We start from the raw sequence: 23,413 nt of genomic DNA on the forward strand, positions 1-23,413 counted from the left end.
TTTGTCTCAAGAGCTATGGGAAGCCACTGAAGAATTTTTAAGTAGGGGAGTAACACACATTATAGTTTCTAAAAGGTCCCTATGGCTGTTGTATGGAAAGAACAGACTGAAGGGGGAAAAGTGTTTATAGAGAGTCCAATTAGCAGGCAATTGTAGTTAAGGTGAGAAATGAAGGTGGTTGGCAAAGTGATGATTAGTTGTTGGATTCAAGAGACTTTTAGAAGGTAAGGTCAATAGGAATTGATGATAACCTGGATATTTGGGAGTTGAGAGAAAGTTGTCAAGAATAATCTCAAAATTTCTATAACTGAAACAGTGGTATTTGGAGGTAACAATAAAGCTCAGTTTTAGACATGATATGATTGAGGTATCTTTGAGTATGAGCATCATCAGTTAGACATAGGAGTCTAGAGCTCAGGGGACAGGTTTGGGCTAGAGATGAAAACTGGGAATCATGGGGCACCTGGGTGGTTCAGTTGGCTAAGTGTCTGCCTTCAGCTCAGGTCATGGTCTCAGGATCCTGGGATTGAGCCCCTCATTGGGCTCCCCACTTAGCGGGGAGTCTGCTTCTCCCTCTCCTTCTGACCCCCCTCCCCCCCCGCTCATGCTCTCCTCTCTCTTTCAGTAAATAAAATCTTAAAAAAAAATTGGGAATTATGCAAATATAGATGTTAAATAAAGCCATGGACAGTGATGTGTGCACCTAGAAGGAGTGTGGAATGAGAACAGCAGAAGGCCAGGCTTTGAGGAAGTCTAACATTTAATAGCCAGAAGAGAAGAATGAGGGACCTTAGGAGAGATGGAAGGAACTGCTTCAGAGGTAAGAGAAAAAGCAGGGGAGAAATATTTCAGAGAATGATGAAGTGGTCAACAATGTTGAAAGCAGCCAGAGATCAAGTATCAATACTGATGATTCTATGTAGCAATGAACCAATGTCATTGCTTCTGAAAGTCTCCTTTGGAGACTAGGTGATAAAAAAAAGAAAAGAAAAGGAAAGGAAAGAAAAGAGTAGGAAGAGGGAATTTAGAGTCCTGCAAAACAAAAGAGATTTTGAAAAAATCAAGGAACACGTATTTCCTTCCCTAGTTTCCTCCTCCACACACACCAAAAGGAGAACTACCATTTTAAAGGGCACTTTGCCACACTGAGAGCAAGTGGCAGTCTTGAAGTAGGAGTCTTAAAAACTACCCCTTAGCCAAGAGCCTGTCCATGAAATTAATAAACAAAAATAGTCTTCATCTATACAAGGCTTCTATAAGAAGAAAACAGAAAGCGAGAATGGAAACATTTCAGGTGATGAAAATCTACCCCTGCAAAAACAACCAAAAACAGAAGAAAACTATAGGTAATACTCCACATCAAATTAATTATTTGGTGATGTGGAGGGGACAAAACCTTGAATCAGAAATTCCAACTAACAGAAACAGACAAAAAAAAAAACAACAAAAACAAAACAGGAAGAAATAAAATGAGAGTTGATTGAACACAGGAAAGAAATGGAAAACAGCAAAACCATGTCAGAAATGAGGACAAAATTACAAGGTGGCCAAAGGAATATATTCAAATTAAAAGTTAAGAAAATATATTAAAAAAAGCTAACCAAATAACTAAGAGAATGAAAATGAGATAAAGAAAGAAGTTTAATAACAGGGTCAGCTGTTGAAATGGAAGAGAGAAGGGGCGCCTGGATGGTTCAGTCAGCTGAGCTTCTGATGCTTGGTTTCAGCTCCGGTTGTGATCTCAGGGGTCATGGAATCGAGCCCCACATCAGGCTCCCACTCAGTGGGGAGTCTGCTTGAGATTCTCTTCCTCTCCTCCTGCTCCTCCCCTTCTTGCACACGCTCTCACATGATTGTGTACATGTGCGCTCTCTTAAAATAAATAAATCTTAAAAAAAAACACAAAAGAACAATGGAGGAGAGGCAAAGAAGATCCAACAGAGATATATAAAATTGGAGTTCCTGAAGAAGAAAAACGTAATAATAGAACAGAATTAACATTTACAACTATTACCCAAGAAAATTTCCCAGAAATAAGAGGATCTGATTCTACATATTTTAAAAGTCTATCAAGTACCTGGGAAAACTGAGCCACAACAATCAACTCCAAGACATATTCTAGCAAAATTATTAGACTTTCTCAAGAGAAAAATCCCCAAGCAAAATAATAATAATAATAAATGTAAACAAGTTAATAACTAATTAAATTTTTACAATAGTAAGGGCAAAAGAATTAGGTCAACATCAGACCTCTCAATATCAATGTAGAAAGCAAGGCAACCATGGAGCAACAATTTTTAAGAAACTCAAGGAAAGAGAATATGAATCAAGAATTTTATATCCAGCCTAGTTATCCTTCAAGTGTCAAGTCTATAGAAAACCAGTTTTAAACATTCCACAACCATGAGCCTTTCTTGAGAAATCTAGGAGAGGACAAGTTTCATCCTATCAGGAGATGACTGGGAAAACTTTGTGAAAAGGGATAGTAAGCGGGGCTCCTGGGTGGCTCAGTCAGTTGAGTGGCTGACTCTTGGTTTCAGCTCAGGTCATGATCTCAGTTCATGATCTCAGGGTTGTGAGATCAAGCCCCACAATGGGCTTCATGCTCAGTGGTGAGTCTGCTGGAGATTCTCTCTCTTCCTCTGTCCCTCCCCCCTAAAATAAATAAATAAATAAATAAATAAATATTTTTAAAAATGGATAGTAAGCATTTCATATATGTAATTGCAAACAGGTACTTTCCTTGGTGCATTGACCGCATATCAAACAAAAATCTTGAAAATGGGTTGTGGGTCCTCTTCTAGATGACAACTTTGGATGAAAGGGGAGGTTCTGGGATCTCACACACCTTGGATGAAGAGGGAGATTGTAGGATATGTGTGAAATAAACCAGGGGGGAAGATTCTCACTTAAGATGTTCTGAGGCAGGTAGGGCCAGTTTGTTTGAAACATTTTACCCTTGTACTGTTGGGGGTGGAAATACCACAAATCTGAGTCAAAAGAACTTTTTCTGGTTCCTGTGATACAAACTCATGGGGACTCTCCTAACTTTGGTCTGAATGTGCTGTTTATCCACCCTCTAGTTTCTGCATTTTGGTCCAAATGTTCTAAGTATGTTTGATTTTTGTCTGTGTGAACTGTGACAGGGATAAAGTTGGGCAAGTTACTTTCTAAGTGTTTTCCTCTCCTCTATTTATTATATGACCTAGGGTGTTATATTAAAAATTCCATAATTTAGGGACACACAGGTGGCTCAGTCGGTTAAGCATCTGCCTTCGGCTCAGGTCATGATCCTGGAGTCCCGGGATCGAGCCCTGCATTGGGCTCCCTGCTCAGTGGGGAGTCTGTTTCTCCCTCTGCCCCTCACCCCACCTGTGTTCACTTTCTCTCTCTCAAATAAATAAATAAAATCTTTAAAAAAATAAAAATTCCATAATTTAGAGAGCGCTTTACTACTTTCCAGGTCTTTCACAAACATCTCATTTTGATTTTGATTTCAAGGATGCTAATGGTAAAATTTAATTTTAAGATCTCGATTTATGCCTTTTTGGCACTGTTTAAGTGAACCCATCCTAACTTCCTTTACAACCTCCTTCCACTATCACCCACCCCAAGGAAAATTCAGATCAAGGGTACTTAATGACAAGAGGGGGTGTAAAATCCAGACATGAAAAATTACAGCTATTCCTTATCAGAAATCAAAACAAGCAACCAAAGTTTAAGTGGCAATTAGTTTTAAGTGTCTGCAAATAAAATTGGGGGAAGTTGGAATAGCATTAATACCACAAGGAGACAATAACAAGGAAATTAGGTGGCAGATTAAGGACATAACAAGCTGCTTTTTTTTTTTTTTAAACCCACTATTCTTGCTTAGCACTTTAGTGCATACAAAGATAAACAATACAGAACCTATGGAGCTCCTATTCTAGGGAGGAAATGAATACGTGCAAACTTAACTCTAAGGCAAGGCAGATTGTGTTAAATATTTTCAAGTGGCACAAAGTGCTGTAAAAGCATCAGAAGAAGAAAAAAAATTCCTCTTCCCAGGTCAGCATCACCTGGAAACTTGTTAGAAATACAAATTCTCATGCCCCCGCACTAGCCCTCCCGAAACAGAAACTAGGAGCCCTGCAAATAACGTTGATGCCAAAGTGGGAGAATCACTGATGTCAGATATTTATACCCAGTAATATGGCTTCTAGGGAGTCTGGAAGGAAATGTTACCAATGTCATGCAAATATTTGTGTCCTAACGTGTCTTTTGCAGCCTAAGATGTGAGATGAAAAATTGAAAACAATGAAAGTCCCCAACAATAGGGGAATTATTAATCACTATAGTTATGTGTCAGTTAAGACGCCAGCCACATTTACCATCCTAACTATAGGACACTGCTCAGCTAAGACTGGGAGCCCTGGGTTGTTTCCTTTATAGAAGCCCCATCTCTACCCTCTGAACCACTTCGCCAGGCCAGAGCTGAATTGATGAGGTGTGCAGCCACGCCACGCCACTAGTCTATGCCAGTGAAAAGCTGGCCATGCATGGGAGGATGGTGATCAGCTGCACTAGTCAGTCTTCCTCCTGGCAGTCTGGGCTAGGAAATAGAGAGAAGGAGCTAGGTAGTAGAGATAGGCATGCAAAGTATGTTTTTAAAGTTTTGTTTGTGATGATCCCACTTTGAAAGGAAGCAAAGGGCAGGAGAGGGAGAGAAGTTTCATGAGAGAAGAAATCTTCACAGAATGTGGTTATAATTATCTCTCCCTGGTGAAAGAGAAGTAAAAGTCACACTGACGCCTGGTAGCTGTTTTTTGTTGTTTATTTTCTATGTATTTAGAATAAAAATAAAAATAAATCTACCCTATGCCCCAGCAATTCTAATTCTAGGTATTTACTCAGGAGAAATGAAAACATTTTTACAAAAACACTTGTAAAAGATTGTTCATTGAGGCTTTATTCATAATAGTTAAAAACTAGAAGCGGCCCCTGTGATAAGCACCTGGCAAATGGATAAATAAATTGGCACATTCCTACAATGGAATACTACTCAGCAGTGAAGACAAACTACTCACACACACAGTGACATTTAATGGGCTTGGCAAACCATGGCCTATGGGCCTGCTACCTGTGTTTGTAAACAAAGTTTTATTGGAACAGCCACTCCCACTCGTTTATCTTTTGTTGGGCTGTTTTCTGACTACATCAGCAGAGTTGAGTAGTTTCAAGAGATTGTCTGGTCCCAAAGGCTAAAAAAGTTACTACCTAAAAATATTAAGAGAAGATTTGCTGTCCCCTGAATTAATCTCAAAAACATGGTTCTCAGTGAAAGAAGTATATACTCTACGATTCCATTTTATGTGAAATTCTAGAAGGGCAAAACAAATCTAGGTGTGACAAAATCAGAACAGCTGTTGTCTCTGGGAGAGCAGAGCACACATTGACTGGGAAGGGTCACAAGGAAATTTTCAGGGGTGATGATGGTGTCATAGATTTTGATAACCATTTGGGCTCACAGTTCAATGCCTTTTTGGGGGGGAACTCAGAGGTGTACTCTTATGATTTGCACGTTTTTTGTGTATACATGGAAAAAACTGTTAACAAACATTGAAACTTAAGTAACAACATTTATGCTGAACTATTTAAGGGAACATATTCTGATGTCTGCAATTTACTCTGAAATGCCCCCCAAATAGGTGGGATTAATGGATAGAGAGAGGATAGATGTGTGAATGTGTGACATAGGAAGTGTAGTAAAATCTCAGTGGATGTTCACTATAATATTCTTCCAGCTTCACTTCATGCTGGAAATTTTTCATAATGGAATGTTGGGGACAAAAAAACAACACTGACAATGTTTAAGATTAGATACTGAGGATTTTTCCATTTACATAAATACAAGGACTCAAAGATAATATTGTACCAACCTCTAAATAAGGTAGAGTAACAAATCCAATAGTAAATAGACCCTCACTCCTTTTACAGGGTTTTATGGAGAAATGACCCATGAAAAACAATTCCCTGCTTCTACTAGAACAAACTTGCTGGACGTGGATGGCCCCGTCTTGATGGCCGAGAGCTGGAAGTTGAGCCCTGTGGTCATGAAGGAAGTTGCTGTAGTCCGTGTATCCTTTCTGTTCAGATGATGCTGATATACGTACCCCAACATTTGACGTTTTCTTGGATGGATATACAGTACAGGCAAGTTTTGACTGAAGAAGGCTCACCCACATTGCCTCTGCTTTCAGCCATAGCCTCCTGAATGGAGGGAGTGAGAGGAATGTCCTAATGATGCTAAGGTCCTGTCATGGGATCATAACCAAGAGAATGAGGGTCATTGTCATCTCTGTTCTCAAACCCTTAATGTAAAGTGTTCTCAATTTGGTTGAAAGTCAGGCGATTTGAATGATCCAGACCAGAAACCGTTCTGTACAACAGACGCAGCAAGATGACACACAAAGGAGGAATACTGAGATGGTGAGGGGTGAGGCTTGTTAAGGTGGGGCATCATTGGGAATATTCATAGCTCCTGTTGGTCTGCTGGAGCTGCTCTGGTTCTGAGCAATTCTCATTCCCTCACTTCCTGCGAGGTCCAATTATTTGTCTTTTTTTTTCTCCCTTGGTCAATTTAGCTGAGAACCCTCTTTCCTTATTACCTGGTGGTCTCCTCATAATACACTTCCTATTATTTGAGGTAACCCAAATGAGTGTTGGTTCTTATCACCAAAAAAAAAAAGAAAAAAGGAAAAAAAAATAACACACATGGGGAAATGCTTACCAAGTTATACCCACATCTGGTCATCCATAGTTGATGTAATTTCAGTAAGTTTTTTTAAGATTTTATTTATTTATTTGACAGAGACAGAGCACAAGCAGGGGGAGCAGCAGAGAGAAGAAGAAGGAGAAGCAGGCTCCCCACTGAGCAGAGAGCCCGACATGGGGCTCCTGGGATCATGAACTGAGCCAAAGGCAGACACTTAACTGATTGAGCCACCCAGGTGCCCCATAATTTCAGTAATTTAAAAAATATGTACCAAGGGGCACCTGGGTGGCTCAGTCGCTCTGTGCTCAGTGTGGAGTCTGCTTCAGATTCTCTCTCCCTTTCTCCCTCTCTCTCTCTAATTATTAATTAATTAATTAATAAAAGCTTAATGTACTGAATAAAAGCCTAAAAGGCAATAATACCTGCATCATTAAGGTCATTTCTTGTTAAGTTTATTGTTATTTTTTGATCTTCCAAATGCTTTTTAAGGTTTTCTCCTGGTTATGGTTCCTATGTTCCAGCTTCTTCATAAACCAGATGACTTTTTTATGCCATGACAAGAATTCTGTGTTATATTATTGGGTGTTGGAGGATTTGTATTCCTTTAAATATTTCGTTCTGGGGTAGGTTAGGTTTTTTGGGAACAATTTGATCTTTTCAAGACTTTCTTTTAATTTTTCTTAGATGGACGCCCACCAGTCCTTTAGTTTAGGTGTAATCTGGTCCCATGACTGAGGTAAGACTCTTCTGAGGATTCTATTTAATGCTCCATGTGTTTGGAGTTCTTCCTGCTCAGGAAACACAGGTTATTCTTGGCTCTGCATCAGCTCTGGGGATTTTTCTGCCTGTTTTTCTTGGGTAGTTCCTTCCAAGTCATTTCTGTACATGGGTCCCTTGCTCAATGCTCACTGGAAGACTGGAGGCGTTCCCGCTGATGGTATTGGAGCCCTTGGTATAGTTATCTTTTCTCCAAACACAGCCCTGTGGATTCTCACTACCTTGATCTGTGTCTCCTCAGCTCTGTGAGACCTCTGGGTTCTGTTGCCCCCTCCCCCCACCATGTGCAGCCTGGAAACTCTCTCCAGGCAGGAAACAAGGTCAATCAGAGGACTCACATCCTTTATGTCCCATCTCTCGGGGCGGGGGGGGGGGCATAGGCACAGTTCTTCACTGCCTACCGTTCAATGTCTGAAAACCAGTGTTTTGTATCTTTTGTCCAGTTTTGCGTTGTTCTAGATGAATGGATAGATCCAGTCCCTGTTACTCCATTATGGCTGGAAGCAGAGATTCCTAATACTTTCTAAATGTCTCAAGTTTTCTACAATTTGTGTACCAGCTATGTATACCCACAAAAGTCAAGTCTTTAAAAAGTAAAATTGTCCTATACAGTAGCAAGCAAGTTAGAACCATGGAAGTTTTAAGCCAACATACCAGATTTTACCTTCAAATCAATTATTCACTAGTGAAGACAGATAAGCCTAAAATGGCATAAAGCAGAAGTAAGATATCATGTGCTCTGGATGACTTCTATTACAAAAACAAAAACAAAAAACAAAAACACCCACCACCACCACTGCCACCAAAACCAAACTGTAAACATTTCTTTCTTTTTTTTTTTTAAAGATTTTATTTATTTATTTGAGAGAGAGAATGAGATAGAGAGAGCATGAGGAGGGGAGGGTCAGAGGGAGAAGCAGACTCCCTGCTGAGCAGGGAGCCTGATGTGGGACTCAATCCCAGGACTCCAGGATCATGACCTGAGCCGAAGGCAGTCGCTTAACCAACTGAGCCACCCAGGCGCCCCAAACTGTAAACATTTCAAAGAGCATTCTGAATTTCCATAGAACTGTATGTTGTGGCAGTTGAGATACGGGAGTCTGGAAGCAGGCTGACGGAAATAGCTTGGTTTTCTCATTTATTTAAAGCTAATTCTGCCATGGAACTTCACTCTGGGCCCTGCTCCACCCTTCCTCCACCAGCCTTTGGGGATATTTCTCCTGAAGAAGACCGACACAGTCCAGGGAGTCTGTTTTTGTCAGTTATCAGGGAAGTTGCGTCTAATATAAACTCCCCGAATGTGCCAATCCAGTGGCTATTACCCAAAGAATGGAAGACTCATCCCTTCCCTGGAGGGGTGTCTCCCGCAGTCCTGCCAAAGCCTGCCTCCAGCCACATGAGGAACACAGTTTGAGAAGCACCTTCCCATTCTCAGATCCAAGACACCAGAAATGGGGGCTTGGTATGATGTCTTGCTGAGATTTATCTACCCATTCCCTGGTGGGGGGGTGGAGGGTGGGGAGTCTATTTTGCTACGCTGTCAGGAGAATGTATCAGTGAGCCAAGAGCCTTGCGAAAGGAAGGCTCTATTGATCCTGGTCCAGAAATGCCTTCTGGCTCCCTGGCAGCAGGGCTGGCCTGAGACTCTTCCTCTGTTTATACTTCCTATCAAAATGTTAGGGCTTCAAGCTTTAGCCTTCACAAAATCTGTAAAGCTCAACAGTGGAAAATCACATCCCAGAGATCAAATTCACACAGTGATGTCAAAAGAAAAAAAAAAAATCTGATTTCCTCACTGCCTTACAATTTTTTTCTTTGTCTTTTTTTTTTTTTTAAAGATTTTATTTATTTATTTGAAAGAGAATGAGAGAGAGCACATGAGGGGGGCGGGCAGAGGGAGAAGCAGACTCCCTGCCGAGCAGGGAGCCCGATGCGGGACTTGATCCAGGGACTCCGGGATCATGACCTGAGCCGAAGGCAGTCGCTTAACCAACTGAGCCACCCAGGCGCCCTTCTTTATTGTCTTCTATTAGCCTTCTCTAGCCCTTGAGTGAAGGGGTGACATTTAGTTTCTTGTATCTTGAGATATTTTCAGGGCTGCAGGTGGGAGAGGGGAGGGTGATGGGGATGAGGGCAGGGAGGTGCCTGCAAAGGGAATGAATAGACCCACAGGGTGGGAGATGGGTGATGGAAAAGGATGTGTGATGGCTGACTTAGTCAGTGCTTGAGAGGGTTTCCAGACCTGAGTTGCTAACTGAGACCCACGCCACCCTCCACTCCCCCACCCCTGCCACTGGCTGGTCCTGAGAGTGGGAAAGCATCTTGTCAGGCAGGGACCATGGCAATTACGAGTGGAGATTCTGCAATCTCCTAAGGAGGTTTCCCAAGCCCTATTCTTGCCTCTCCCTGACGCCTTCTAGAATCTTCTTTCTGGCTTCTGCTGCTCTCTAGGTAAGCAATTCACAGCCTATGGATTTCTACTTGTGTAGTCTGCCCTCCCTGTAGTGATTTTCTTTGGTGGAGTAATTAACAGAGCGAGCTCCAAAGTTAGAGGGTTCAAATCTAGCTCTGACACCTGCAAGTTATGTCATCTCTCTGATTCTTCATCTGCTATCCCAGAGGGTTGCTGTGAGAATTAATGTAGAAATCATACCAGGATGCCTAGTGAGCTGTAGCACAGTAATACCCCAAGTGGCCACTGTTGTTTGCCCTGAGAATTATAGGCAGTTCTTGGGTCTGATTCTGCCCCTTCCTTATTTTTTTTTTTTAAGATTTTATTTATTTATTTGACAGAGAAAGAGAGAGAGAGTTCACACGCAGGGGGAGAGGCAGAGGAAGAGGGAGAAGCAGACTTCCCGCTGAGCAGGGAGCCCGATGTGGGGCTCGATCCCAGGACCCTGGGATCATGACCTGAGCCGAAGGCAGACGCTTAACGACTGAGCCACCCAGGCGCCCCATCCCCTTCCTTATTCTTCATGTCCCTGTCCCTCTTGCATCTTTTTCTGCCATTTGCCAGTTGCTGACCCTGGGCAGGCTACTAAATGTTCTGTGCCCCATTTGTTAGGGAAAATAATGGTGCCTCCCTCAAAGGGTTGTGACGCTTGTTAAATGGAGCCATTTAATAGAATGTCCAAAATGAAATCCTTACGTAGTTTAAGACAGCACCTGATGTGGAGAAGGAACTAAAGAGATGGCTGTTTGTATTGGAGTGCATACAGTTTTGTTTTTTAACTGCACAACAAGGCCACCATCTTGATCTGTCCAGTAGCAATTGCAGCACGGGTAACAGATGAGAGAGATTCCTGGGGCAGCGGCTATCTTTGGACCTAGAATCCCATAGAATCGGAGACCTGTTAAGCCACTAGCTTGGGTCATTGCTGAATTGAGGAGATGGTGAAGAGGAGGCCATGATCATGGAGCACAAATACATCAGGGGATGGTTTAAGGAAATCTCTAGAAGTCCTTTCAGACATTTTTGACTTACACAAAATTAATTCATGTTTAGTCCCTTGAAAAAGCTTTGTTATGAGAGATATGAAGTAATACCATTTGCAATATTATAGGCACCCCATTTTTTAAATCCCACTTTTAAAAATAAGAAAGTGTATGTAATAGTCTACATATATGTACATATACAGTTAGCATATGCATGAAAAAATTTGAGGAGACTATATTCCAAACTGTTAATATTGGCATTTTCAGTGGGGTAGGAAAGGAATTACAGGAGACTTCTTATTTTCTGCAATATATATTTTTATATCATCAGAACTTTTAAAAAGGTGAAAGATTTATACAATCTGAAGAGAAACCAGAGTATTCATCAGAACTTTTAAATCATAATGACACATTTTTCTTTATTATCTCAGAATAATTTAAATATATATATTCCATGTATTAATATGTGAAAGGGGCGTGCATGCTCCCTTTAAAAGTATTGTCTGTATGTGAAAAGGACCTCAATATTTTGCCTGGAACTTAAGTCCACCTTATCCCCTCCATCCAGGGCATGCTGGGAACCCATTATAGGCACAGATGACAGAAGTTTGTCCACGTTTTGGAAATGGCTGGACACATTCGGCATTGTCCTGAGGCAGAAACATGGGCATGGGAACCACTGGGAATGACATCCAGCTGACTGCGGTTGGGGGCCCACATGGACGCCATCGCTGCTAACAGGCACTGCCTCTTCCTGACAGCTCTGCTCTGCCCGGCCACCAGTCACTTACTTCCCATTCCCAAAGCTTTGATTCCCGTGATGTCCCAGCCCCTACTTCCAAATTTGTCTCCTTTAGGCCTCTAGGCTCCCACTTCTTGATCCTGGTTTGACTCTCTTTTTTGTGGTTGTTGTTTTCTGGCCCCAGTGTCTTGATTGCCTCACCTGTCCCAGACGTTCAGACACCATGACCACCTTTCTAGGTCTGTTTGGGCTGCCCTGCCTGGCATTGGCCTATGACACAACTCTGTGGAAATTCCTAGGTATCTGAGGGGGAGCTCTGAAGAAGTTAACATGGCTTTGAAACTCCCTTCTGATAAAAATGACACCTGAGGTATTCGCAAGCAAGCCAGCCATCTATGGCCTTGGTTTTTAGATTCATCCAAGAGGTTGCGTGTATCAACAGTCTGTACCTTTTTAATTGCTGAGCAGGATTCCAAGATATAGGTGTATTACTGTGTTAACCATTCAACTGTTGAAAGATGTCTGGGCTATTTTCATTTTTGGACCATCACTATAAACATCCCTGTACAGGTTTTCGTGTGAAAATAAATATCCATTATCCTTGAGATAAATGCCCAAGAGCACAACTGCTGAGTCATCACGTAATTGCACGTTTAGATTTGTAAGAAACTGACAAAATGTTTTCCAGAGTAGCTGCACCATTTCACTTTCCCATCCACAATGTATGAGTGGTCTCGTTTCTCATCATCCTCCCCAGCATTTGGCATTGTCACTATTTTTTGGTGGTATAGTGCTATCACGTTTTAGTTTGCATTTCCCTGATGGCTAATGATGTTGAACATCTTTTCATGTGTTTATTGACCACCTGTATATCCTCTTTGCAGAAATGTCTCTTTGGGTCTTTTGCCCATATTTAACCACTTCTAAAAAGTTAACTCTCTAGAAAGTCTAGAGATACAAATCACAAAGCCCTAGGAAGCACCATTTGACGTTTGTTAGCAGCTTGTGGGGGGTTAAGGAGGTGGTCAGGAAGATATATATTGTGCCCTGCCCTCCAACTTCTTCCTCCATAAGACAATTAAAGATACACTAAACTGATGGGGTCCAGGTTTCAAGATACCAGTTGGACCACATTTTCTAGTGTTAGGGTCACCATATGTGGTGAAAGTCCCGTGTCCTACATGGATGTGGCTTTCTTTCTGGTGGCAGAAGGAATAGCCTGAGCCAGGGTTGTCTCTCTGGGGTGGGCTTGCCCATCTTGATTTCTCTGTCTTCCTCTCTGCATGTGTGCATGTGGCAGCCTTGTAGATCTTCAGCCAGCTGGGGAAGGAGTTACACTTAAGGCAGAGAAGAAGCCTCACTTAGAGGCAGGGGCACCAATCTTCTTGACCAGACACGGGGCCCTGGGGTAAACACTACATTCTCAGGTAATAATGAAGTGTAGTTAGAAGACCCTCATTTGGTACTATCAGGATCTTGCCTGGGCCACTTCTTTTTTCGTGGAGCTATTGATTCTTCGAAGTCAAACTCAGCATGGCGAAGCCAAAGCCAAAGCCAGTGAATGATAAAAGAAATATCTACTGAAGAGACTTGGCTTCTAATGGGGGATGAGGTTGACAAACCCTATTCCTGTGTTCTCAGGCTGGGTGAGTCCTAACTCTTCTATTGTCTTCCCAGAGTGAGGATGTTATGATACCTTGCTAAGATCACCAGTAACCTCCTTCCAAACCCTAAGGCCTTCCTCAGCTCTCACTGCGCTCCCTCTGTCACTACCTGACATTCACTAAGCACTTGCTCTGTCATATTCTGCTTTCCCCACATTTTATTTTCTCCCTCTGCCCTACCATTTCTCCCTCCTCAGAATGTCTAACATTAGCTATCACCTCAAGTCCTTGTTCGGTCTCCTCTTCTCCCCACAGCCTCATTCTCTTCTAGGGCTCATACTTTCTCAGGATTTTAGCCACCTCTTCTTTTAGATGTCACCCAAGGGGACTTCCCTCCTGGGCTTCCGGCTTCTTTCAGGTCTGCTGCAGCTCTTTGTCTTGCCATCAGTATGCCGCCATTGCTCTTTCTTCCTGGTTTCCTGTTCCTAATACTGGCAAATCCAAGCTAACTACGGATTTATAAATGATAAAGAAGTAGTAGTAGCTGATGTAATAGTTGTGATCATGATTCTGTGTTTAACCCAGTCATCGAATGCCGTAGCTAAAACCCAAGTAGTTTTCATCCTAAACTTTTCTTCTCCTTGGGCTAGGGAACCTATATGATTTTACCCTTTGTCTATATAATAAAACCCAGATGAATGTTGAGTTCAAAACAAGAGGGCATGTGGGAGTTTTCCATTTGGACAAGAATTGCCTTTGGTGTAGTTCCAAGCATTGTCTCCAGCTTTTTCTAAGAATAAAGGCTAAGGGAGGAGGGGGTTGTCTAGTGGGTGGGAAGGGAGGGATGCTGGGGTATCAGCTGAACTAGTGCTGAACTTGGCATATTTTTACACTCAAATAATGCAGGAAGAAGGCCTGGATGGTAGGGAAGGGGATTGGGGAAGAAGTTTCCATGGTACAAGAGAGCTATGCTAGCCACACAGGGCTCCATTGAGTGAGGAGTATTAACTGTCTTTAACAGAGTAATCTAGGGGTTGGTTTCTGTGACATCTCTTATGTCTCTCTGGTTGTGCAGCTAAATAGGTTTTCTTTTTCTTGCCTTCTTTCCCCAAATCCATCAGCTTTTGCTTACCTTTACCTCAGTGAGCCCCAGGGGTCTGGTAAAGGCAGAATGTCTATTCCAGGGGAGAAGGGAGGCAACAAGGGACCATATCTAATCACATTCTTATGTAGGAAAAGTAAAGCACAGGGTAGGTGGTGACTCTCCTGCACGACTTAGTGACTTCACAGACAGAGCCAAATCTAAACACACACAAATTGCTCCTGAAATTGTAGCCTCTGAAACAATGATTTCTGGCCATTAGACTTCATGACTTTTCATCCTTACTAGTTGGTTCTAACTCTATGGTGAGATGAGGAGGTGACAAACATTAAGTTTTCTTTCTAGGCCTCAACCTCCATAATATATTTGTAGAAAACATAAGCAAAAATTCAAAACCAAAAAAACCCAGCTTTGAGCAATTGATCTTCCGGCTTACTATATTTACTTTTTGTTATTTTAATTTTATTTTTAGAATGTATTGCTTCCTTCATCAGGAAAATTTGAGGTGGCATGCAAAAATACATGGGCCACAGATATTTTAAAAATATGAAGAAATCCGGTCAAAGTGAGAAAATATAGGTAGGAAAAATAAGGTAAGTGAAGGGTAAAGTTAGTGTATAGAAATATGTACCATAAGCATGAGCTAAAGGTCCAAAGTGGCCTTGAGCTTGTAGCAACCAGCACAAAAAGGAAAATATTATATAATGCTAAATGATAATAATAGTGGCTATCATTTATTGAGTGTTACTATGTGGTGTCAAAGATAAACAAAGCTGGACAATATTTAAAGTGGTTGGGACAGACTTTAATCAGTAATATGTGCGCTAGGGCAATAGGGAAAAGAGTCCATCCACATGAATGGAACTCACCTTTGACTTGTACAGAGGTGACTAGACATTTTAAAGGGAGAATGAGGGCATAGGGAGGAGGATTAGAGGGGTCTCAGTAGAGTCAGGTAAGTGAAAAATCACGAAAAGCAGGCAGGAGTTTGGCCCATGTGAAACCCATCTGGGTTTGCTAACTGGGGTGTACCCAAGTTAGGCTCCTCCCCTCCCACAGAGGCTGGGAGACAGGGCCCTATCTTCAGGTGTTGCCTGAAACAAACAGTAAATTCTTTTGGCAGCTTTGAGTTTTCTTTAAAAGGGGGGCTAGGGTCATCCAGGAGATGTAGACTTGAGTTGTTAGAAACTATGTTAATATTTTGTTCACGTCTTTGTAGGCCAAGGTTGAAGCCCAGTGGATTAGAGGGCTCAGGGGAACCTGGCTACAGGTTGGTCAAGGAGAGAATCTTTGTCAGGAGCAGGCATTGTTCTACATTTTTTTACATGTATTATTCCACTTACTGTTCACAAAATCCCTGCGAGGGGGATGATGTTGTCCCCACTTTACAGATGAGAAAACTGAGGTGCAGAGATATTAACAAGTTTATATGGACAGTAAGGGCCAAGAATTAAATCCAGGCATCCTGACAGCACAGCTGAAACTAATATTTTAATAATTAATTATTGGCATTATAAGGATAGGGCTGCCTCTGTGGATTTGGGGTCTCACCTAAAAGGTGAGATTATTTACTGCATCAGTCACCAAAGAATAGAATCATGTCTCTCAGAGGAAACAGAAGAGGGGCAGAGAAACTTCAGGAACATTGTCCAGGGGATTCAACTCTCTTGGCCTTATTCAAAAAGTTGGCAAGCTCTTGCTTAGGGAGCTTGTGTGGGGGTGGGGTGGCCCATAAGAAGAAGAGGTCCTCTGCATGGAGCCAGGCCAGGAACCAAGAAATGGGGGCTACAGGTATGGTGTCTGGAGGCCATGCCAATCTACTAGGACTAGAGCTGAACTAGCTCAGATCATGTGCAGAAGGCAGTGGCAAGGGGCAGAACATGAGGGCTCAGGTCTTTGTATTTTATTGTCTGATGGTTTGGAAAGCAAATCTGGGAACTATCCCTCACCAGTAGGAGAATCAAGTGGGAGGGAAAAAAAGCCCACTTGGGAGCCTAGGCTCTAAGCAGAGCTGATTTTCCAGAGGCATATATGTTTTCTTGAAGTCATCCAACATCATTTTGTGATTCTAGCCTCTTGGTTCACAGTCTATAAGGGAACAGCTACTCCCAGAAAACAAACAGATAATGAAAAACTTCCCCAGTGTTTTTCTTCCTTCTCTCTGTTGATATTTATGTATTTCCAGGCAGAGGGCAAGACACAGCAGATTTTCTGTATTCCTAGTACAGCTTCTAAAATTCCTCCCTCCTCCCCCCCCAAAAAGAGTGCCTGGCTGGCTCAATTGATTAAGTGTCTGACTCCTGATTTTGGCTCAGGTCATGGTCGTGAGACTGAGCCCTGCATTGGGCTCCCTGTTGGTTGTGGAGCCTGCTTAAGATTCTCCCCCCCCTTTCTCTCTCTAACAATAATAAAATAAAATAAAATAAAATTCCTCCCCTAATGCCCAAGGCCCTTCCTCTTCAAAAGAATATAGATGAGAGTTTACATAATAAGATGAGAATATAATTCAAATAGAGTTGGGGGGTTTTCAGTGTACATATAAATATTGTTAACTATTATTACTTTGTAGTCTACATTTTTCCTAAGCATTGTGTCATGTGTCTTTTAGAAGGAGCCTCCTAAACTTTTGCCCCTCTTTGTGCAGGAGACCAGACCAGCTCCCATTGACCAGAAGCCACGCAGGCTGCAGTCTGGTCTGACAATTCAACACTTGAGTTAGATTAATGCTCCCTTTCCAACATCTGAGGAGGGGGTACAGAGGGGATCTGAGAAGCAGCTCTGTCCCAGGTAGCCCTGTGATGTTTACCAAAGATTCTGGGGCTCCCCTTCCCCTGCATATGTCTCCCCTGTGCCCATTTGCAAGCCTCACATTTCTGCCATCCCTGTGTATGTGGGTGGGAGGTAGGAAGGGAGGTTCTTTTCCTAAAGGTGCTGCATCAATGTATGTGCTTCCTTGGCTTGATATATATCAAGTGAGGGGTTGGTATGTGGGTCTGCCCTACTCAAGAAGTTATTAGAAGAGGACTCTGAGTTTATTTGAATGAATATGCCCCAAACCCACTCTGCACCAGACAAAAGAACCTCTCCAAAGGATGGAGAATGACTCAAGGCAAGGAAATAGCCGGAAGTCTACTCTCAGAGCTCTGTTAGTCAAAGAATTTTAGGGGGACCCAGGCCACCTGGAATTCTTTTCTAGTCTGCCCAAGTCTGGCATAGGGAGGATGAAGAATTCCACTCTCAGTCCCATGGGTGATCCCTCCCTTTTTGTGGCATTGAAGGGAAGAAGTCAGGTCAGGTGTGAGAGGAGAGTAAGCAAAAGAAGGGGCCAGAAAGAAGAAAGCTAGGTTGAAAGATGAGCAGGGCAGGGCACAGAGGAAGGATGGCTCCTCTGTTGGCTTTAGAAGAGTGTGTCTAAACAGGTCTCTGTAGCCCTTGACTGGATGCCTGGGTCCAGGGACCCATGGGTGGTGCATTGGGGCCTCCTGGTAGTAGGGTATCATGCACACATGTGTCTGTGTGTCTGTGTGTGTCTGTGTGTCTGTATGTGGCCAGCAAGTGTGAACTTGACAGCAGTACATCCAGTTAACTATGGGATTGTTTGCAATAGCCTCTCATTCAGCTTCAGCTACCAAGGACCAAGGCAGTCCAAACCTCTTTACAAGTTAAGGAGAAAAGAAGACCCAGAATCACAAATCCCCAACTGCAGATACACATTGGCACAGGGGAAGAATCTCAAATTCTGGACTCATATTCCCTAAGGGCAAATTTCCCACATATCTGAAAAGGGTCTTCTATGTTGCCTTTGATGAACTGGATTAGCAAAGCAGATCAACTCAATTTAGAAAGGATTTCAGTTTAAGATAATAAGCACCTCCCACATCCTTTCCTTAGAACTCAAGCTCTCTTCAAACAGCTAAATCCTCTGCAAGCTAAAGATTACCAGTCAGTTTAATGGGAGTTTTAGAAAAGAGCTTTGGAAAGGAATGGGTGGGAGGGGCTTTCTATGTCTTTCCTGGTAGATGAGTCTTCGTAGGGCTGAAGAGCTTCCTATTTTATATAATTGGCAACTGATCATTTCTAAAGTATTGGCTTAGGACTCAATCCATTAATGAATCTCCTGTATGGGACACACAAATGTTCCCAGAAGAAGAGGCTGAGATGGAGTGGGGGTGATGAAGGAATCAAAGGGAGGTCCCTTGACTCACCGGCTACAGTTGCCTTTCTCTGATGTGTTCTTGCTGGCCGAGATAAGCTTGCACTCAAGGAGCCTAGGCCAGAGGGGAGGTGCCCAAAAAGGGCAAGTGTAGAAACTTGTGGGCTAAAAAGTGTGGAGGGGGTGGGGGAGGATTAAAAAAAAAATTGTGGAGGGGGTGGGGGAAGAGGAAAAGGGAGGGAATGGAGAGAATGGGGTTGCAGAAGGAGATTGATCAAATGGCTGATTGTTGAGAACATCTATCTCTCCTCCCAGAGTCCTAGACATAAAATCTCTCTTTCTCTCTCTTCTCAGAGGAGTCCCACATTGAGCCAAACTTTTACTGGGAAGAAAGGGCTGATGGATTCCTTTCAAGTAGTGTTTCTGTCCTCCCAGATGACACCTTGGAAAATTAGAACATGTTCAAACATACAGAGAAGACTAGAGATTAATATCATGAGGCTCACGGAATTACCACCCCCTTTGCCAAATATGCTTGGGGAAAGTTTTCCCTAACGCCTTTCGGATGCAGTTGCATTTGACAGCTCCTCCCTCTTTCTCCAGGTACCCCCCCCCCCCCCCCCCCCCCCCCCCCCCCCCCCCCCCGCTTCCTGTGCCCACCTTCTCTCCCACCCTCCAGTAAAGAGCCTGAAATGAGTATGGTTGTATTCAGTTTTATATTTATAAGCCCTAAGGAATTATACTAAGGAAGCAAGAAGAAGCCATTTGGTTGGTTGTCAGTGAGCTTTGTTTGAAGGCACCTTGCCCCAGGGATTCATTTGTAGAATTTCTAGCACAAGGTATTGGGGGAAAGAAAGTGTTGCATCCAGAAAATCTAACCCAGAAGTTTTCTGTTTCTTCCCATCCCTCACCCCCCAACACTTTAACACTGAATTTTCTCCCTAGCTTCTCAGCTTATCTGCTTTGGGTTTTCCCCTTTCTGGCCCTTATCCCAACCTTTGATTGCTAGGCTGCATTCAGGCTCCACGAGTAAGTAGTGGCATCTCTATGATGCTCCCTGCATGGGGAAGTGTGTGTCAGGATATCAGGAGGCAGTTAGTTGATGCCTGGAGGGCCCACCCACTTACCTCCTCATTTCCCCTGTAAAGTCTCTTCCACTCCTGGGGCCGGGGGGGGGGGGGGGGGGGGTCTCTGGCTGCTGCCGAGAAGTCTTTGGTTGAGTCAGAGGCAACACTCTGCTCACACTGATGCCAATAAACCCCCAGAATTTTCCACTCCACGATTATTTGTCCCTCCCTGACTGTGAATAAAGGAAAAGCCACACGCAGACACATGTTATTAAAATGAACTGTTTATATTATCTCAGTTGAGTCAATACATTATAATGTATTAAAATGGAAAGGTACAAAATTGAAATAAATACTTTCTGATTCATGTATAAATCTTTTTTTTTTTTTTGTCAAGATGACTTTTATCGTCAGTACATGTCACAAGAAAACATTTAAAATGACACTGAAACAATCATTTAAATCATGGTGCATGGAGGAAAAAGGTAAAGAAAACAACTTTTGGCTTGTTTTGGCATGAGACCTTGATACAATTTGGGTTCCCCAAAACCATGTGAAGGGTGGTAAAATAGAAATGCTCAAAACTGACTTAAAAAAATAAACAGGCTTTACAAAAACTCTCTTTTTGATAAACCCAGCCACTTCTCTACATGGTCTGCACTTACAGTAGATACATTCATTATTGTCCACGGGAAGACAGCAACTGCCTTTCGTTTTAAAGAGCTTGGTGGAGAGGCTGACGAAATACGCTGCAGCTGAAGGTGAGTAGAATGTTCAGGAGAACACAAAGTCTAGATGGTCTTCAGGAATGGCACTGAGGATGATGGGGTGTGGAGGGTCTCTGGAACAAGAGGTGGAGGGGAGGGTGCGTGAGGAGTCCAGATCTGAAGCAAAGCCAAGTCTGAAGGACAGCCACAGTTGTCAGCAGTGAAAGTGTGGTGTGGGTAATCTCTCCCCGTCTGAGCAGTTCTGGGTTTGTCCTTAGCCTGGGTACGTTTCTGTTTCAGTAGAGGCTAACCCAGTGCTTTGGAGACGGGGCTGGGACTCTTTTCAGACACAGCAGCACTGGGGAGACAGGGACAGGTGTAGGGGTTAACAATGAATGCCAACAAAGGGGCTTTCTTTTCTGGTTCTGACTGCTTCTTAGGTGGTTGTTAAGGCAATAAGGACTTTAGCAAACTAGAAGTTAAGGGCAGCTAAATTCAGCCAGATTGAAGGTAAACAAAAGGTGAGAAGGACTCCTTTTCTCCTCAGCTACCTTCCCCCCAAGCACAGGAGGCCTCAGCTCCCGAAGCTCTGAATTTACAGTACGCAGTAGCGGAGGGCGTGCCCTTTAGAAGGCTCCATGGAAAAGAAGGCTTATCCCTGACTTGGGGCATTTTATTCTCCAGACTCTCTTTCTTGAAGTTCTTTCAGGAGGGCAGGCTATGCTCACCCAGCTATCGAGTAAAAAGTGGAAGCACCAAGGTTTGTGCAGTTAGGGTAAGTCCTTGACTATAGACTGTCTCTGGCCCATCTCAATGGCCTTGAACACCATATGTCCTAGAAAGGCAGGCCTGACACTCACATGCTTCAGGAAGGTCTATATTCACCTGGAGAACAGGACTAGCCTTTCAGGGTTCAGGAATATTTCCCCTGCGTCCGATCAAATGACAGCTACAAAATCCATGGAAGTGTGAGATCCTTGGAAGGTTTGTGAGCCCATGGGTGGGTTCTTAGGGGAGTAATAGAAGCTCCTTTGAAGTCACTCACAGAGAGATGTACAGAATACTGAACAAAACAGATGCAAGAATCTTTTCCTTTCTTCTTATTTTGGAGTAAAGGAGATGGACCTTGAAATGCTGTGGGAAGGATAAACCTTGAGAGCTGCCTGCCGTTTTGAGCATCTTCTGGCAAGATGCTGGGTGTTCGGACTACTAAGACCCTGGAATTCAAGAACTGGCTCTCAAGCAGTTGCTAAAAGTTACAACCACTTACTCCAGCAAATGAACCACATGTGGTCTCAGTGAACAACACAGATATCCCCTCATCCTATAGAATGAGATTGCAGTCTGATGCAAGGGCTCTCCAGGAGATGCCTGGGGCCTAAGGATGTGATGTCTTGGACCCAATGGTTGTGCTCTAATTACTGAAGGCCACCTCCACCAGGGGCATTGGTGGGACAAGATGTTCAGAAAGACAAATGCTGGTTGTAATGGCCAGCCATCAGGGGACTAGTGCTCTGCCTGACCTTTCTCTGGTAGAAGCGGTCTTGTTTTGGTTCTAAGAAAAATGGGCAACATTTCATCCAGGAATCCAAGGACCATGACAAATCTATAATGAAGCAAACATGATCATCAAGCTGTGGGAGTCCAGATGAAAGAAGATTGGCCATGAGTTGATCATTACTGAAGTCGATTGGTAGGTCTGTAGGGCGTCACTGAACAATTTGACTCTAATATGTGCTTAAAAATACGGTTTGAAATTACCCACAATACAAAACAATTCCCCTTGGAGATTATCTAGCTTAATCCTTCATTTTAAAGGCAGAACCCGGTGGTTAAGTGCCCAAAGTCACATGGGAAGTTAATGCAGAGCCACTATTAGAACCCAGCGCTCTTTCTGCAGGGATTAGGATATTTTAGTTAGCTTTAATGCTTGAACAAGTGTCATATTCTTCAGCTCTGCTCTTACTACCTTGAAAAGCAGATGGCTGTTTTCAAAACTCCTGCCAATTAGCCTTAAGAACATATTAATGACAGAAGTTCTCTTCTCTTACGAAGCCCCAGAGGGGCGTTTTCTTTGAAGACTCTCTTCAGCCCCAACATTTCAAAGGGAGACCCCCGCCTTTGATAGCTCAAAGCAGTCACTGTAGCCACTTCTTCACAGGGGAACCACCACCAAGAAGGACAATGAATGTCCTTCCTGGGCTCCTGGCAGCATTCAATTTCCTCTAGAACCTGATTGAAGGCCTGGTGGGGGGAGGGGAGCATCACATTTATTACAGGGGTAGGGTTGGAAAGGGCAGGAATGGTAGCCATTTAAAGGAATAAATTTCTATAAAAATCTTCAACTCAGGGTACCTGTTCTCTTTAGAGAAACAGCGCTATAATCTAATTGGAGTCAAAGATATCTCTCCATCGAATAAGAATAAGACTTTTAAGAACTGGAGGCTGAGAGAAAGGAAGGCAGGACTCACTGGACCCTTCTCAGTGATGACACTGATAGGGAACCAAGGGGCTTCAGTAGCAAACCGCAGACTTTATTTTGCAAATTAAAATATAAACATTCTAGATACATCCTTGTAAGCTTATGGGGACAAACCTCAAAGAGTCCTCCCAAAGGAAAACAGACCAGATAAACCAGGTGCTTCTAAGCTCCTATAAAGGGGAAGGTGAGGTCAGAAAACCTCTAGAAGAATGACACCCAAGGAAGTCCCTGGACCCACCATTTTGCACAAGGAAAACACACTTGTTTCTGGTAGCTTGGTTGAGGTAAAAGCAGAGAGGGGCACCTGGCTGGCTCGGTTGGTGGAGCATGCAACTCTTGATCTCAGGGTTGTGAGTTCAAGCCCCATGATGGGCAAAGAGCTTACTTAAAAAAAATAAAATAAAAAAGAAAATAAGTTAGCTGAGAGAAGTGCATATTTTAAAAAAAACAGATTATGAAGACTTGCTCAGGTTAAGAAGTTGTGGACTTCCTGAAACAAATAGCCAAAAGCAACTGTAAAAAGTTTTTCTGGAGAGATCAAGTGCCCTGGGAATGGAAAAGATCCAAGAAAGTCAGAAAGGCTGGACAAG

At 43.0% G+C, this 23,413-nt stretch overlaps 1 protein-coding gene across 1 annotated transcript in view; it reads right to left on the bottom strand.

Annotated features, from left to right (window-relative positions):
- PINX1 (PIN2 (TERF1) interacting telomerase inhibitor 1) overlaps positions 1 to 19,718 on the bottom strand; it is a 118,198-nt gene extending 98,480 nt beyond the window's left edge. Inside the window, exon 1 of the mRNA XM_035022665.1 lies at positions 19,695 to 19,718. The gene's annotated coding sequence lies outside the window, so the exon portion shown is untranslated. The remainder of the gene's footprint in view (positions 1 to 19,694) is intronic.
- Positions 19,719 to 23,413: the final 3,695 nt, after the last annotated feature.

Source organism: Mirounga leonina, unplaced genomic scaffold (genome assembly GCF_011800145.1).
Source record: "Mirounga leonina isolate KUSES-001 unplaced genomic scaffold, KU_Mleo_1.0 Mir_176, whole genome shotgun sequence".
Lineage (NCBI taxonomy): Eukaryota > Metazoa > Chordata > Mammalia > Carnivora > Phocidae > Mirounga > Mirounga leonina.